Genomic DNA, 15,744 nt, shown 5'->3' on the forward strand with positions numbered 1-15,744 from the left:
AGGCAGGCGGTAGCGCGCACGCCAGGTTTAGGCGGCTCTTGCCAGAACGCGGGAGCAAGCCACACGACACGCTCACGGGAAGAAGCGGGGATACACCCATTTGCCCGGGAGCGCACTGATGTATCTCGCCACTCACGTCCCGCGTCTTAGGAAGCGCCCCTCTCCCCGCAGCTAGACGGCAAAGTAGGCACCAGAAAGTTTCCCCGAGCGAGCGGGCGGCTGGCGCGCAGCCCGAGTGTCGGCGATCAGAAGCCGAGCTCCGGGATTTCCTGCCTGGCTGCGCCCCGCAGGGCGGCCCGGGTCCCGGGGCGGGGGTGAGGGCTGTCGGCGGCCGGGCTCGGCGCGGGCAGCGCAGGTAAAGGGTTACGCGGGCCCCGGAGGCTCGCCCGCCGGCCGGGCCACGTGACGCGCCGGCCCAATGACGGCGCCGGGGCGGCCGCTGCGGGCGCCGCGGGTCCGGGCGGCGCTGAGCCGCCGGCGTTTCCCCGCGCGGCCGCCCGAGGCCGGCGAAGCCATGGGCGCCGGGACCCCGCCGCCGCCGCCGCAGGTAGGGACCGTCTCCCGCGCCGCGCTCCCCGCCGCGCCGCGGGCCGCAGCGGAGCCTGACTTCCGCGGAGCTCGGCTCTGTGGCTTTTTTGCCCCCACTTCGCTCGCCGGGCAGTTTTACGTCTTTATTTCTTTTCGCCACTAGGAAAAAAGTGGGGGGTGGGAGTGAGGCAGTGCTCAGTTTGATTGCTTTGGAAAGGTCAGGTCATTCAGGAAAAGGCTCTGAAAGAGAGGCGAAATGCAGAATGGGGTGAGGTGGGGGGACTTTTACTAACTCCCCCAAACTGAAGACCAAGGCAGCTTGCCAAGCTTGGCATCTAATTGGTGTGCGAAACACTTCTGTGTTTAAATCTCTAGTTAATGAACTTTCAAGAGTGCCTGAGAACTTGGATTGGAAAAACTGCAAAAGATTTCCCACTATTTCTAAGAACCCCCTCCTCCCCCCATTTTTAAGCATCTGAGTGGTTTTTTGTTTGTTTGTTTTGGTTTTTTAAGGAAAACGGGAAGGGACGGTGACCGCCGCTGTTTCTTTGAAATGTCCTTGAGTCCCAGGATTTTGCTCCTTCAGGGGTGCTGGCGCCCCGGGTGGCGATGAGTAGGGGGAGAGAGCGGGGCAGTGCTAGGAAGCAACGCGTGTTGAAGGCGGGTCCCAGGTACAAACGGTTAAATGGTTACACATGGTTTGCTGAATATTTGATAATTAGGCAAATATCTCCCCGGTCAGTTTTTTGGGTCTCAGTGACCTTGGCAGTCCAGATGAGGTGAGATTTTCACCAGCCACCACTGAACGAATTTTCCAATGATACAAAACAAAAATCATTTTTCCCCCCTCAAGCATTGCAATTAACCTTAAAAACAAAACAAAAACTCCCCTTTAGTAATTTAGTACATTTTATTTTCCATTGTGGTATAGATGTTTGCCCAGTGAATTTAGAGGAAGTCAGTGTTCCATGAGGTGGTTCAAATTATTGAAGAATAGGATGCTTATTTTCTTTCTGTCAATATCAGAGAGAATTACTGATGGCACTTCTCACCATGGCGTGTGTGTGTTACTGGATGGTTGTAAACAAGCTATTTAAGAAACGTTTGAGAGTTGAATGAGAAAGAAGGGGAAAGTTGTCGCTTCTTTTAAAGAGAGTAGATTCTGTTATTTGACAGTTACTCCCCCCACTGAATCCTCAAGTTCACACTGTTTTAAGGAGACATGTTAAGGTCTAATAAGGCTACTGCTTAGATCTCTGGGACATCCTAACAGTCAGGAGGCAGATCACTGAAACAATTACAAGGCTCTGAAGGTCAAGTAGAGTTCTGGGGTAGTTCCTATTTCTCTAAAGTGTGAAGAGTTAGTTCTAGGAAACTGCCTTGATCACAGAGGTGAAACGGAGCAGACATTGACAGAGGCGAGGTTCTGCTTCTTTTTCTTCTTGGCTCACTCTGTGCCCATCATGATCTTGTTCTTTGAGTCAGCAAGTATGCAATAAGCACCTGTCTCGTGGCATCTGACCCTAGGGTCTGGTCCTCAAAGGTTCTGAAGATTTAGATGTGTAATTACATCTACAGATTAAGTTGACCAGTCTTAGCTAGATTCTAAAGAGCTTTTACATATCTGGAATTTAAAACAAAATAGTAACTTGCATATCAACTAAATATGTTCATTAGCCTAGGAATGGAACAGTCCCTCTAACATCTCACCTGGGCCCTGTCTGAACCTGGAAACAACCCGACTAAGCTCTGGCCTGAATCCAGCATCTGCCCAAGGGCAGAGCGGGGACTGCCCTCCTTGCTCCAGGAACTGCTCTGCCCTTGGTGCCCCGGGAGCCCATTGATTGTGCTTCCAGGAATGGACTTCAATTTCCAAATAGTTAAATACCAATTCTTGGTAGCTGACTTTCCTCTACCTGGACTGTCAGATTCCCCTAGTTTACAGCTGTTTTTTTAATAACTCAGAATCTTGAACTCTCTTCGGCTCTTCAGAAAACAGAACCTAGCTCCTGCCCATTTTTTTTCTCTCTTTCTTTCTTTTTGGGGGTATTATATTGATTACTGGGCTTCGCAGGTGGCGCTAGTGGTGAAAAAACCCACCTGCCAATACAAGAGACATAAGAGACCTGGGTTCGATCCCTGGGTTGGGAAGACCCCCTGGAGGAGGGCATGGCAGCCCACTCCAGTGTTCTTGCCTGGAGAATTCCATGGACAGAGGAGCCTGGTGGGCTACAGTCCATGGGATAGGAAAGACTGAAGTGACTTAGAACACATATACAGCACGCATTTTAATTATTGGTGGCAGATAGACTTACTGGGTATCTAGAAAAGAGGAATTAATAGATTCATCCTGGGGCAGACCTGAGCTGTCACTCATCTGCCAGTCAGATGGGTCACCCTGTTACAGTCTTATAGTCTGGTTATCACCTGGATGCTATTTAAGAAAATAAAATGAAAATGAAATCTTCTATCTACTCTCCCCTTGCTAATCTGAGAAAATCATGGTCCCACAGAGATTGGACTCTTCAAAAGGAACACATATCACCAAAATGACCCTACCCTAAAGTATGCTTGCAACACACCCATCAGGTAAATGTGTATCCTCAAGCAAAGACTTAAATACCTCAAATACTGACTCAGTGTTATCAAGCATCTTCGAAGAGTCTTCTGAGCTGCAGTGAACAGTATTAACATACGGCAAAGGGTATCATGTCTCAGTTTTCCCAAGCGCAGTAAAACTCCATGTACAAGCAGCTCTGGAATGAAACCCCAGCCTGGTCTTGGAGACAGCATATTTGTAGACACTCGACCAGGTACTCAGAATACAGTTCTTGCCTTCAGGGGTCTTACAGTCTTCAGAGAAGCCATTAGAGGATTTTAAGCAGAGCAGATCTGTATTTGAGAAAGTTCACTTCCACTGCAGTGAGAATGAAATGGGGAAGATACAAGCAAAGTGGGTGCTGAGAAAAATCCCACCAGAGGAGAGGGTGAATTGATTGAAAAGATACTTGGGCAAAGGTATTTAAGATATTAACTCAAAAAATATCAGGTGACTTAAGTCTCTGAAGTTAGTTTACATGTCATTTCAAAATACATGTGTTCCAGGGACAGAAGCAGAAGCCACTTCCCATTGCAATGTTGTCCCTACTGAATGGAGCTACCCTGGGGCCCCACCTAGTTCCTTTCTATCACAAAAGAAAGTTTTTGATACAGAGTGAGCCAATTTTTTTTTTCCCCACACTTTCAACAACTTTGTGCTTCTATATGCACACTTAACTATACATATAGGGACTTCCCTGGTGGCTCAGCGGTAAAAAATTTTGCCTGCTAATGCAGAAGACGTGGGTTTGGTCCCTCGTTCAGTAAGATCTGCTGGAGAAGGAAATGGCAACCCACTCCAGTATTCTTGCCTGTGAAATCCCATGGACAGAGGAACCTGGTGGGCTATAGTTTAGGGTATTGCAAAGAATCAGATACAACTTAGCAACTAAAGAACTCTCTGAAGGCAAAATTAAGATAAACGGTTGTTCTCATATTGTACACACATTTCCTGATTTAGCTTAATTCCTCCCAGGAATAAATACCCTGACTTTTGACTATGTAGCATAATGGAAATGGGCAGAACAGTCTTTTTTTTTCCTTCTAAGTTGGCCACATTATGGCCTGCCGCATATCACAGGGAAGACTGTATTATATTTGCTAAGGGTGGTGTTAGAGCATGTACTAGTGGTATGTTAGAGGCTCTAAATGCCTGTTAGAAAAGAAAAACCACCCTAGTCACTGCCACATGTATAACTCTTTAATACAACATGTATTTGGATGTATTTGCAGTTTACTTGTTAATTCCAGAGTCAATCTCTGAAATTCTCCAGGCAAGAATACTGCAGTGGGTTGCTATTGCCTTCTCCAGGGGATATTCCCAACCCAGGTCTCCTGTATTGCAGGCAGATTCTATACTATCTAAGCCACCAGTGAAAGTGAAAGTTGCTCAGTTGTGTCTGACTCTTTGCGACACCATGGACTATACAGTCCATGAAAATCTCCAAGGCAGAATACTGGAGTGGGTAGCCTTTTCCTTCTCCAGGGGATCTTCCCAACCCAGGGATCTAACCCCAGTCTCCCACATTGCAGGCAGATTCTTTACCAGCTGAGCCACAAGGGAAGCCCAGAGTCTATCGCTACATGACAGAATTTTAAAGCTTTTAAAATTTTGCTGTTAAGTCTTTCTCCCCCCATTTGATGACTGATTTTGTATCTTAGGTCATTTATATGCAATAAATGCAGATTTGATTTGTACTTTATGGCTATAAGATAGTATCCTCCTTGGCTGGTGATCACACTGCACAATTCAGTCTTCCAAAATATTTATTGAAACCTAGAAATTAGTAAAACAAGTCCACCTGCACCTGCAAAGAGTTAAGAGCCACTTACTTAGATTCTCTCTAGAACTTGCATGGCATTTTTCATCTTTTGATTCCTAATGAGCTTGCCTATCTGGGTTCCTGATCCACAGCAAGGAAGGCCACCTTCTAGATCCAGAGCATGACTGTTAGAATAAGTGTGAAACTCAGTCACAGCCAAATGCTGAACAGTGAAGGAAATACAGGAAGGGTTATCTGTGATTAAACCCTAAAGTCTACAAGACAGCAAAGTTGGGTTCAGAACTATCTGTTAGCAAGGAAATAAGTGTTCCATTTTGTAAAAATGGATCCTCAGTCCTTTTTAGAGCTAAACAAAAAATTAAAAGTCATTTGGTCTAACCACCTTACCTTACAGATAAGGAAACTGAGGCTCAAATAAGTTAAATGATGTTTCCAAGGTCATATGACTGCCAACTGGAAAAGCTACTGGAACCAGAATCTATGAACCCTCGTTTCCAGTTCAGCCATCTTCCTAAATACTGACCCAGAAATAGAAATTTTAGCAGTATGGAAAATGCATTTTTTTTATGTGTCTTTTTTCTGCCAAATACTGTTGTTGTTTAGTCTCTAGGTTGTGTCTCACTCTTTTTCGCGACCCCATGGACTGTAGCCCCACCAGGCTCCTCCGTCCATGGGGTTTCCCAGGCAAGAATACTGGCGTGGGTTGCCATTTCCTTCTCCAGGAGATCTTTCTGACCCAGGAATGGAACTCGCATCTCCTACGTTAGCAGGTGGATTCTTTACCACTGAGCCACCAGGGAAGCCCCCAAATATTGTAATAGCCACTATTTATGGAGAAATCACTTATATATACAGTATCAGTTATGTATTGCTGCATCACAGACACCCCAACACATAATGGCTTAAAACAACCACCATGCATTTAGTTTATGACTTTGTGGGTTAGCAGTCTGGACCTGGTGAATCTATGGGTCTTGCCCAGTCTCCCTTATGTGTCTGCAGTCACCAGGGTGGCTCTGCCCCTGGGCGTTCGCTGACTGCTGGCTGAGTCCTTTGGGGCAGCTGGGCCTCCTGCTTCCTGTCACATGGCAGACTGCCCTGCGCTTGGTGACATGTTGACTCAGCGTGGGTGAGCGCAGGAGTGTGGGAGCAAGGCTCCTTGAAGTCTAGGCTGAAATGGACACAAACTGCTTCTCCTCCAATTTACTTTATGAAGAAACAGACTCTTTACCTTTTGATGGGAAGACCTGCAGAGTCGTTAGAGAATGATGTAAATTCAGGGGAGGGTGGCGTGTCGTGGCCATTTTTGCAGTCTGCTGCATTGGCCGAGCACTTCATGTAACTTCCCTAACTCTCACAACAACACAGGAGGTAAAGGCAGAATTTTACAGGTGGAGTAATTGAAACCCAGACGTGTTAGCTCGCATTCAGCAGGGGATGCAGCTAGTGAGCGATAGAATCAGCACTGGAACTTCGATGTGCCACTCGCCGCTCTGCTGCAGGGGAGGATGGTATTAGGTTTCATAAGCTCAAAGTTTGTAAGAACAAAACTTAACTTTAAGAATTCCTTTTTCCTGATTTATGTGCTAAAAGAAATAAAGTGAGGTAAGATCCAGAGCGGGCTTCCCTGGTGGAGCAGATGGTAAAGAATCTGCCTGCAATAGGGGAGACCTGGGTTCCATCCCAGGGTTGGGAAGATTCCCTGGAGAAGGGCATAGCAACCCACTTCAGCATTCTTGCCTGGAGAATCTCCATGGACAGAGGAGCCTGGCGGGCTACAGTCCCGGGGGTCGAAAAGAGTCGGACACAACTGAGCAACTAAGCACAACACACAAGATACAGAGTAAAGAGAAATAAACTGGATCATCAGAGAAGCGTAGTAAGGAACACGATGAGAAGGTTAGGGGAGCCAAGTGAAAGAGGTTTGAAAAGGCTGGTATCTATTTATAGTCAAAAGATCCTCCTATCACTTCCATAATATGGGTAATGTTCCCCCTATACAGAGGGAGATATTTGCCTGATATAGATTGCATTCAAATCCATGTCTGTTTGTCTCCAAGAACTACCCCCTCCGCCCTTTTTTTCCCAGAGTCAATAGGTTTGCTCCTCAAAGTGGGGTCCATAGCCCAGCAACACTGGCTGGGAGGTGGTTAGAACTGCAGTCTTGCCCCCAACCTGAGATCTGTTGAATCAGAATCTACATTTTAACAAGATGTTCAGACGATTCATAAGTAAGGTAAAATCTGAGAAGCTCTACACTAAAGGGACTGTGGGAGTGATTTGTGATAAGATGGGCTGGGAGAAGGACATTCTAGGCAGAGAGAACAACAAGAGCAAAAGGCCCTGAGGCTGGCATCTGGGCAGGTGAAGGAATTCCTAGACTAGAGGAGGGGAATGTTTTTGGAGCAGAGGGAAACAGAATGAGACGAATGGAATCTCTGTGGATCCTGAGGAGTTCTGCTTTTTAGGAAGGCTGATCTGGCAGCACTAAGGATGGCCCAGAGAGCCTGGCAGTCGTGAACCCCGTTGTGAGGGTGCTGAGGGGAGGGCTCAGACCGAGGCAGGGATGGCGGAAATAGAAGAACTGTCCAGCCTGAAAGGCCTTTCAAAGCTCATCCCATGACACTTGTTGCCAAGTTGGATTCTACGGAAAGAAAGAGAAAAAGTGAAGATGGTTCTAGACTGCCAGGTTCTGAATTGTGCATCCCAAACTTTAGGTTGGGGTGTTATCTTTGCATTCTTTACTACTGGAAAAGAAGATGCTTTTTGGTGGTAATGATGGTTTCAGGTTTTTGTTTGTTTTCAGGCAACTTTCCCTTTGAATTGTAGCAGTTTTTGAACTTTTCAGTCAGTTCAGTTCAGTTCAATCACTTGGTCGTGTCCAACTCTTTGCGACCCCATGAATCGCAGCACGCCAGGCCTTCCTGTCCATCACCAGCTCCTGGAGTTTACTCAAACTCATGCCCATCGAGTCGGTGATGCCATCCAGCCATCTCATCCTCTGTCATCCCCTTCTCCTCCTGCCCCCAATCCCTCCCAGGATCAGGGTCTTTTCCAATGAGTCAGCTCTTCGCATCAGGTGGCCAAAGTACTGGAGTTTCAGCTTCAGTATCAGTCCTTTCAATGAACACCCAGGACTGATCTCCTTCAGGATGGACTGGTTCCATCTCCTTGCAGTCCAAGGGACTCTCAAGAGTCTTCTCCAACACCACAGTTCAAAAGAATCAATTCTTCGGCGCTCAGCTTTCTTCACAGTCCAACTCTCACATCCATACATGACCACTGGAAAAACCATAGCCTTGACCAGATGGACCTTTGTTGGCAAAGTAATGTCTCTGCTTTTTAATATGCTATCTAGGTTGGTCATAACTTTCCTTCCAAGGAGTAAGCGTCTTTTAATTTCATGGCTGCAATCACCATCTGCAGTGATTTTGGAGCCCCAAAAAATAAAGTCTGACACTATTTCCCCATCTATTTCCCGTGAGGTAATGGGACCAGATGCCGTGATCTTAGTTTTCTGAATGTTGAGCTTTAAGCCAACTTTTTCACTCTCCTCTTTCACTTTCATCAAGAGGCTTTTTAGTTTCTCTTCACTTTCTGCCATAAGGGTGGTGTCATCTGCATATCTGAGGTTATTGATATTTCTCCCAGCAATCTTGATTCCAGCTTGTGCTTCATCCAGCCCAGCGTTTCTCATGATGTATTCTGCATATAAGTTAAATAAGCAGAGTGACAATATACAGCCTTGACGTTCTCCTTTTCCTATTGGGAACCAGTCTGTTGTTCCATGTCCTAACTGTTGCTTCCTGACCTGCATACAGGTCTCTCGAGAGGCAGGTCAGGTGGTCTGGTATTCCCATCTCTTTCACTAAGAGGCAATTCAAATGTTAAAGTTCCAAGTCAGCATGCCCATGTAAATTTCATGTGTGTGTGTGTGTGTGTGTGTGTGTATAATGAGAGCAGTTCTTTATATAGTTCTTGAGTTTATTAGACCTTCCCAACTGTCCTGCGACATTTGTATAGGTAGAATTATTAGGTTGGTGCAAAAGTAATTGCGGTTTTGCATTATTGAAATTTGTTGTTTGATATTGGTGCATTCTTAAATGTGGTTATGTTATACATCATTTTAATGCACATTTCTTGTTTTATTATTATTATTTCGCTGATGACTTCTTACTTGCTGTTTATATTTATTTTAGACTAGGGAAATGATGTTAGATAAAAAGCAAATTCAAGTGATTTTCTTGTTTGGGTTCAGAATGGGTTGCAGAAAGCAGCAAAGACAACTCATGGTATCAACGATGCATTTGGCCCAGGAATTGCTAATGAGTGTACAGTGCAGTGGTGGTTCAAGGAGTTTTGCAAAGGAGACAAGAGCCTTGAAGATGAGGAGCGCAGTGGCCAGCCATTGGAAGTTGACATGACCAGTTGAGAGGGTCATCGAAACTGATCCTCTTACAGCTACACAAGAAGTTGCCGAGGAACTCACTGTCCAGCATTCTACAGTCATTCGGCATTCAAAGCAAATTGGAAAGGTAGAAAAGCTCAGTAAGTGGGTGCCTCATGAGTTGACCAAAAGTTTTAAAAATCTTCATTTTGAAGTGTTGTCTTCTCCTATTCTATACAACAATGAATCATTTCTCCATCGAATTGTGGCATGTGATGAAAAGTGGATTTTTTCAACAACCAGCGATGACCAGCTCAGTGGTTGGACTAAGAAGAAGCTCCAAAACACTTCCCAAAGCTAAAAAAAGATCAGCAAAAAAAGATAATGATTGCTGTTTAGTGGCCTGCTGTCCGTCTGATCCACTATAGCTTTCTGAATCCCAGAGAAGTCATTACATCTGAGAAGTATGCTCAGCAGATCGATGAGATCTACACTTGCAGCCAGCATTGATCAACAGAAAAGGCCCAGTTCTTCTCCAGGACAACCCCTGACCACATGTCACACAACCAGTGTTCAAAAGTTGAACAAATTGGGCCGTGAAGTTTTGCCTCATCTGCCATATTCACCTGACCTATCATCAATGAACTATTGCTTTTTCAAGCATCTTGACAACTTTTTGGAGGGAAAATGCTTCCTTAATCAGCAGGAGGCATAAAATGCTTTCCAAGGGTTCACTAGACAAATAAACTTGTTTTTCATTGGCAAAAATGTGTTGCAGGAATGGTTCCTATTTTGAATAATAAAAGCGTGTTTGAGCCTAGTTATGATGATTTAAAATTCACAGTCTGAAACCACAATTACTTTTTCACCAACCTAAATATTATGCCACTTTCACAGAGAGATTTAGGGGTGTCACCCAGCCAATGTTTGAACCCATTCTATTGATGCTAAGCCCAATCTTCTATCCACTGAAGTACTCTTCAGGTTTTATATTTGGTCTTTGGCAGAAATTATCCAAATTATCCAGTTTTAAGTTTGGGTTTACTTTTTCCTCCCATATACACTGTGCCAAACTCAGAGAGATGCTTGAAAGTTTATATTGATGATTCCAAGTAACTATTTCATGGAAACTTGAAAATACCTCATAAAACCTGATTTCCTCCCTGGCCTGATTTTCTCATTTCATTGAATTCATATGGTAATTGTAATAACAACAAACCATGCTTTATATTTCAAATGATTTGAATTGTTTGCTAAGTACAATTTCTGTGCATTCTCTTTTATACTTGATGGGACACGTTTTATGATCCTCACTGGGATTTGGTTTTGATGAAGGAAGCCAAGTGTTCTAGGAACGGCCGTGATATAAGCTTCAGAGAGTCACTGCAACCCAGGCTGAGGTCCAGCCCCAGAAGACCACTGATGGAAGCCTGATCCCCCAGCTCTGTAAAATAAGTTCAGTCTCTATTGTTGATGCAGAGCTTGCTTTCTCCTTTCAAAGGTAAAGTGTGTTAGTTGCTCAGTCATGTCTGACTCTTTCCCATGGTCTGTCCTTGGAATTCTCTAGGCAAGAATACTGAAGTGGGTTGCCATTCCCTTCCCCAGAGGATCTTCCCGACCCAGTGATCAATCTCGGGTCTCCTGCATTGGAGGCAGGTTCTTTACTGTCTGAGCTACTCAAAGGCAAGTGTTTCGTGGTGCTGAAGCCCAGGTTGAAATGAAAATTGTGGATCTGGGGAGAGAGCCTGGAAACAAAAGAGGGTGTGAAGAAGTCACAACAAACTGAGAGAGCCAGAGGGTTGTTTTTATAATTCCGTACCTGCAATCAAAGGTTTAATGGGGCAAAAGTAGTGTGACCTGGATCTAGTCCAAAAAATCAATAACAAGTTAAAGCTAAAGTAGCTTCAGAGGAAAAAAATTACTGAAACTACAACCCTGGACAGGCAGTTGTCCTGTAAGAGTTAATTAGACAAAAAGCAAAACAAGTAAACCAAACAAATTTCCAGAATTCACTGCTCCAGCGCCTTGAAGGGCTCCACTGACAGGTATGACTGGGTGAGCCTCAGAATCATCCTCTTAGTCACAAATGACTGCATCACATGCGTGTTTGGTCCTTCAGATGCCTTTACTCACTCTGTTTGCAGGCGCTTACTGTCTGTCTAGCTTCTGGGAACCCTTAAAAGAAACTGTGTTAGACTTCCCAGGTGGCTCAGTGGTAAAGGATCTACCTGCCATGCGGGAGACTCGGGCTTGATCCCTGGGTCGGGAAGATCCCCTGGAGATGGAAATGGCTGCCCACTCCAGTATTCTTGCCTGGGAAACCCCATGGACAGAGGAACCTGGTGGGCTCTATATAGTCCATGGGGTCACAGAAGAGTCGGACAGGACTTAACAACAACAACAAAAGAAGCCAAGGTACTTCCTTCCATTCACTAAGCCAGGGGGTCACCTGTGCTTCCCAAGTGAGCCCCAAGGAAGGCCGGGTCATGACCGCCTTTGAGTCAGGCCTGGCTCTCCCAGAAGAGACAGGAGTGAGGGCTGGAACCCCATCAGGTTTGGGTCCCAAGTCTGCCTGGAACCTCCCTGGGTTTCAGTTTCCTTATCTGTAAAGCTGCGTTTGTCTGCATTTAGTAAACACTTAATCAACCTGATTCTCTCTCTGTGGCCCACAGTTTTCTCGAAAGTGAGATGAGAGCTTAGGACCAGAGCAGCACCATGGGATACAAGATGCAAGAAAGGGCCTGGGTAGGGCAGGTGTTCAAACAGTGCACTTTTCCTCCCAGCTCACCTCATCTTTACCTTGGACAAAGGCCACACGAAATAACAGGAAACTTCTAACTGAAACTCATGGGATTTCCCCGGAATTTCTAACTAGATATGTAACTTGCCTTATCATAAAATGATCTCCTTAAATAGCTGTCCAGGGGTAGTTTTAAATCCTCCCCGAACCTCAGCATGTACAGAAGTTTGGGGTGAAGTGTATTCCGTGTGTGTATTAGTGGGAAGTAGGGAGAATGCCAAGGACTTGATGTGTGGAAACAAAGTAAAAATGGAGCTCTCTGAGAAAGCAGAACTTATTTGCGTACTGAAATGATCCTGCTGTAAATGCCGGAAGGAAAGGAAACTATGAAATATGCAGAGTGAGTGAGGAAGAAGGTGGCTTTCTTCTGGCCCTCCTGTCCATGAAGGGTTTTCAACAGAATTAAGTTGGCCTGAGTAGTATTTAAAAGAGAGGGTCATTGCCTCACCTTTGTATTTTATGTATCCTTCGCCCTTCACTTTGTGAGTTTGGTTGGATTTTTTTTTTTAATACTGTTAAGTATTTTCATTATGGAAAGCTCACTTCATTTAGTGAACCTAGTTCCATAAAAACTTAAAAAACAAAATACTGATGCTTGTGGGGTCTAAAATCTAAATGCTCTTTATTGAACAAATGTCCATAGAGACTGTGCCAGACAGTGGGAATACAAAGGTAATTAACACAGGCCTGGAGGCAGTTCTGTAGGGCTCCGCGTAGTTAGCATAAGGACACATCGTCATCCATCCCCTTGGGGAACTCGGGGAGAGCTGCCCTGGGCTCTGTGAGGGAGGGGGCATGACCTGGCCTCAGAGGCCAGAATGGCTTCTCTGAGGAAAGCCTGCCCCCCCAAGCTGGGAAGGGTAACAGGGATCTGATCGGGCAAAGTGGGTCCTCAGGTGGAAAGGCAGGCTGTAGGCTCAGACGTCCCCCAAGGTACGGTGTTCCGGAAGTCTCCTGAGCAGGAGGAGGACCAGGAGAGGTGGCAGAAGGTAGATTGTGCAGGGTCTTTTAGGTTACATACCATAATCTGACCTCAATCAATCCGACCCTTATTTAAGATCTTATTTAGGATTTTTTGGGGTGGATGTTGAAACCTTCAATATTTAGAGGTGGCTGGGGTACAAGTCTCCTTCCCCATAGCCTCATACCTGATCCCAAAGCAAATATCAGGCTCAATCTAGCCTCACATTGTAATACTGACTTGTAAGCAAGAGTTGAAACAGTCATGCAGCCTGTTTGTAATCTGGATTCCCCTTTCTGTTCCTTTTGTTTCTCCAATTAGATCTTTCATGGAAAGTTCATTAGAGGCAAATGGAACACTCCTCTAGGGACAGGGTTCAGCTAACCTAAGGGTTTAATTAAGCAGCAAGAACTAGACAAGGCAGTATTCACAGCATGTCCTGGGAACCGCTGGGAAGGACAGATACTGAATCACTATCAGGTACCATTTGATGCAAGAGTCGGGATACCTCAACACTGTTTCTAGCCTGCCCACACATCCTGTACAACACTGACTTCACCAAGGAAAAATAACTTCTAACAGCTATTTGCTAATTCGTCAAGTCCTTTGTGTTGATGGCAGATAAAGAAACAGCTTGTAGAAACCATCTCTGAATTATAAGCATCTGATAACATCCTTACTAACCGTCTCAGAAGTGTGTCGTCCTGACTAACTAATTTACTCTACATACTAATTTAATCTACATCCTAGGGTGCAGATAAAACACATACAAATTCCAGACTATATGCTGACCTCAAAGTGCAGTATCGACAGTAAAACCATTACAAGGCAGTGGTCTTTATCTTAGGAACAGAGAGAAGCTACTGAAGGTTGTAAATCGGGAAATAAGTTTTGCATCTCTGGTTGCAAGTTAGGAAGCTAGAAGGAAGACATGGGCTAGAGGAGACTAGCCTCAAGTAAGGGGCTGTTGTGTGAGACATTGTTGAATCTCCACTTGAATAAAGTAGAGAGAATTCAGTGGAGAGAAGTGTGTGGGTTCCTGAGATATTAGGTGAAACCACCAGGACCTGGTGATGGATTGGAAATGGAAAGTGAGGGAGGAGGTGTCAAGGCTGAATATTTGGACAGGGCATGCAAAGGAATTTTGTTGCACTATTGTTTATGATCACAAAGAATGGTGTATCTGTTGTCAATATATGCTAGTTAAATGAACTACAGCGTGCAGATACAATGCAGTACTCTGTGTTGATTAAAAAAAAAAATGAGATGTATATGTGATGACATGGAAAGATGTCCAAGATTTAATCTTAAATTTTTTGAAGTTTGTTAAAGAAACATGTATTTAATGTTCCATTTTAATATAATTAGTAATGATTATATTTGGCACCTAACATGGCAATAGTAACAGTTATAATTAACATGTATAATATCCAGAAGAAAAAATTCCTAGCAGTGGTTATCTGTGAGGCAGGGATTACGAGAGTCATTTGCAATCTCTCCACTGGATTTTTTGCAACTGAGAAACCAGATTTTGCAGAAAATGAGCAAACCACCCTAATTATCTCCTGAAAACTCTCAATCATTCTATTCTATCGCAACATGATTACTCCTTGTGATCACACAGTCCACAGTCATTCCACAATGTAGGATCCAAAAAGGGCCTTAAGACGTCATTTAGTTCACCATCTCCACTACACAAATGAGGAAACTAAGGCCCAGAGAGGTTAACGGCCTAGCTAAAATCATATAACCCTAAATTACTCAGAGGGCCAAAACTAGAACCCACGGATTGTGCTAACTCAGAGTCTGGAATTCTTTATACTGCAACAAAGTCTCCTCGTTAACATTCACTGCATCTGGGAGTACCTTGGCTTTTATTGAACTGTCCAGTGAATAAACCGGAGAAGGCAGTGGCAACCCACTCTAGTACTATTACCTGGGAAACCCCATGGACGGAGGAGCCTGGTGGGCTGCAGTCCATGGGGTCGCTGGGAGTCCGACATGATAGACCAACTTCACTTTCACTTTTCACTTTCATGCATTGGAGAAGGAAATGGCAACCCACTCCAGTGTTCTTGCCTGGAGAATCCCAGGGACGGGGAGCCTGGTGGGTTGCCACCTATAGGGTCGCACAGAGTTGGACACGACTGAAGCGACTTAGCAGCAGCAGTGAATAAACCTGTTTCCTGCCATAAACAATGTGCTCAGAGAGTGTTTAGCTTCATGCTCAACAGAGTGTAATCGGACACGACTGAGCGACTTCACTTTCAACAGAGTGTAAAACACTCATTTAAAGCAATGGTTGGACTAGTTAGACTTAAGATCCTAGAGGCAGGATTAAGATTAGGGCAGGAGGACTCACACACTCAGCTGCACTCAACACGGAGAGCAAGCTCCTCCACCCCACCCCCACCCCTTCACACAGTAAGAATAAGTTGACAGCTCTCCGCTACACTGCCTGATTGGTTATACTGGGGAAATGGACTTTGGATTTAAGTGGGGGTCAACAGCACACCCGTATCTTGCGCTTCCTAAAGGAAATGACATGGCTCTTGAAGGACACTTGTATGTGTTGACGAAGTCAGTGATGATTTCTTGCAGCTGTCTTCAGATTGCTTTCTTCCCACAGTTCTCATAGCCCCTCTTCACAGCATGGGCTTTGCAGACTGTTTCTTATCTTGGAGAA

The 15,744-nt window shown here is 45.0% G+C and overlaps 1 protein-coding gene across 4 annotated transcripts in view; it reads left to right on the forward strand.

Annotated features, from left to right (window-relative positions):
• The first annotated feature begins 450 nt into the window (after positions 1-450).
• Positions 451-15,744, forward strand: part of C16H4orf19 (chromosome 16 C4orf19 homolog) — a 78,757-nt gene continuing 63,463 nt past the window's right edge. For 2 of the 4 annotated variants that reach the window (XM_065907066.1, XM_065907070.1), the window contains exon 1: positions 466-556. The gene's annotated coding sequence lies outside the window, so the exon portion shown is untranslated. Of the gene's footprint in view, positions 557-13,379; positions 13,539-15,744 lie in introns of all 4 variants that reach the window. The other 2 variants (XM_065907068.1, XM_065907065.1) reach the window with 2 other exon arrangements.

The sequence above is a fragment of the Muntiacus reevesi genome, chromosome 16 (genome assembly GCF_963930625.1).
Source record: "Muntiacus reevesi chromosome 16, mMunRee1.1, whole genome shotgun sequence".
NCBI classification, from domain to species: domain Eukaryota; kingdom Metazoa; phylum Chordata; class Mammalia; order Artiodactyla; family Cervidae; genus Muntiacus; species Muntiacus reevesi.